Source organism: Montipora capricornis, chromosome 6 (genome assembly GCF_036669925.1).
Source record: "Montipora capricornis isolate CH-2021 chromosome 6, ASM3666992v2, whole genome shotgun sequence".
In the NCBI taxonomy this organism is placed as follows: domain Eukaryota; kingdom Metazoa; phylum Cnidaria; class Anthozoa; order Scleractinia; family Acroporidae; genus Montipora; species Montipora capricornis.
This window is the reverse complement of record NC_090888.1, coordinates 54,462,169-54,464,668: the sequence shown is the minus strand read 5'-3', so window position 1 is coordinate 54,464,668 and position 2,500 is coordinate 54,462,169. Positions and strand designations below refer to the sequence as shown.

Here is a 2,500-nt window from a genome sequence, read left to right as displayed (position 1 = left end):
CCCTACCTGTTGCTCTGATAACCTCGTCGAGTTTTTTGGAGAATGCTTGTAAGTCAATTTTATGTATGGACCTTAATGCAAGACTCATGATTGCTGGCGGGGTGTGACGGGCGCACTTTTTTTTATGACTTACGATTTTTAAAAAGTGAATTGATAAAAATATATAGTATAGTTCTGCTCTGGTTCACTGTTTGTGTAGTAAAAATGACGTGCATGTGCTCTAAGACTGCTACACACTTTTAAGAGAGCCAGCATGACACAAGAGATGCTCTTTTTACTGGCACATTCCCTATCTAACAGACATTGATCTGGAAGTTTGCTAAGAAGTACCCAAAGATGTTTGAGTTTCGCACACTAATGAAAGTGTGGATTATCACGGTTTGCTACAGCAAACCCAGCGAATAATGGGAATTTTCAGGATTCCATTAGTAAGAGCCTCCATGTGCATTATATCCTTGAGTCAACCTTTGCGCGTATCTTTCTATTTTTAGAACATCGTACAAATCCTTCAGTTCCCTTTTGGCTGCCTGTTTTTCATATTATACTGCCTTCAGAAGCATCTGGATTGCCGGTGATATTAATCAACTAAACTTAGAGCCATTATTTCAGGCTTTCACTTCATCTCAACTGGTTAAATCCCCAACAAGTGGTTCAAGAGTGTTACATATCTTTGCTACTAATGTCCCGTTTGACTTGGGTAAGATTCAATGTGTGAAGGGCCTAGTGAAGTCAGACCACAAATGCGTGATTCTAAGCCCTAAACAAAAAAAAAAAACTCCACCAGAGAGAAAATGGATTGAATTCCGAGACTCACGTGAGCATTGCAAGTTACTCTTATCCTAAGGAAATTGATTGGCCTTTACTTCTACACAATGCCTGATATAACATCTGACTTCTTTATCTCCGCGCACTATGCCTAGGCAAAGGAGGAACACGAACCGTCGCAACGCTGCATTGGATGGCGCCAACGCAACAGCAGAAATAACAGATTTCAGCGCCATTTCGACCGAAGCCCTTCACCTCCTGCTGGGAGAACGTCACCTCCAGCAAACCGGCAATCGTCGCGAACTCATCTCGCGACTCCAACGGACTGCTCAGCAAAGACTGCCAGCCCCACACTCAGAAAGTGCCTCGACGAACTCCAGTGTTCCACACGCGGAATTGGCGGCCTTGATCGCCTCCATTGTGGACGAGAGAATGAAGCGCCACTAATTCCAAGATGGCGGGGCTAGCAATGCCCCACTCGCTTGGCCCAGTCCTCCGTCCAACCTCCAAGAGAGCCTCAGGCCCAGTACTCCTTCACCGCCGCAAGATGGCGGCCAACCTAACGCGACACGTCCACAACTTTCTTTCCTTCACAATCCTCCACCTGGTAATTTCCTCCCAAACACCGCTTCTTCTTTTCTTCAGGTCTCGCCTAATTTCTTTCTCCGTCGACGCGTCCGATCCTGCTCAAGTCGCGTGCCTCGCCAGTCATCTGACAAAAGCCACCTTGACGGCCATCACGAACGGTGAGTACGTGGACTTTGCTACCCTCTTACCAATGACCTCCCTTCTCACTGACACCTTCTAGTCCCATCTTTACCTTAAGTTAGGCGATCAAGGTTTAAGTATCCCCCTTCCCTCCTCTTCCAAACGCCCCAAAATCACCTCTATCGATGGGTGGCTCGATGCCTTCGCCATCTATTTCGCCGTTATAGTGTCGATGTATCCCTCTCGTGCCGCAGATTTAATAGCATATCAACAGTTGATAAGAGATGCGGCACGAAAATTCCCCCGGATGACTTGGTACGTTTACGACGTGGAGTTTCGATGGCGTGCCTCCCATAACCTTTCTGCTAAGTGGGGGGAACGGGACGTCCAGCTCTACCTCGATATCCTTACCGGCCTCCCAAAATCTGGATGCCGATCCTGTGGCAGCACCTGCCCTTTATCTTCCCGTAGGTCTCGGGATGCCTCAACCCAAGCCGACCTGTGCTACAACTTTAACAAAGGCCGACCCTGCGCTCACATACCATGCTCTTACCAACACAGGTGTTGCTAGCCCGGATGCTAAGCAGCCCACTCTGGGGAAGACCATGCCAAACTCAACCGGCACAGAGAGGGAAGACCTAAACCGTCTTCAAGCGCTAGCAAATCCTTCAGAGGACACTCCTAATTACCTATCCCAACTTACCCTTCCCACCCCCATTGCCATTGACAAACTTGCATCCTACCTTCAGGGCCATCCAGATCAACCAACAGTTAACCATCTTCTCACAGGTTTCTCTCGGGGCTTTCGAATTGGCTATTTAGGTCCAAGGGTCCCCAAGGAATGTTCTAACCTTCCCTGTGCAAATATCAACCCATCTATTATCGACAAAAACATGCTTAAAGAGGTTACCCTGGGCCACATATATAGCGGGGCCTTTTTACACCTCTTCCTTCTCGGACCTGCAGGTATACCCCATTGGGGTCATTCCCAAGAAACACTCCTCCGAATGGCGTACCATATTCCAAC

General features: G+C 47.9%; 1 pseudogene; it reads left to right on the top strand.

The window, feature by feature from the left end:
* The first annotated feature begins 660 nt into the window (after positions 1-660).
* LOC138050647 (uncharacterized) overlaps positions 661-2,500 on the top strand; it is a 10,319-nt pseudogene continuing 8,479 nt past the window's right edge.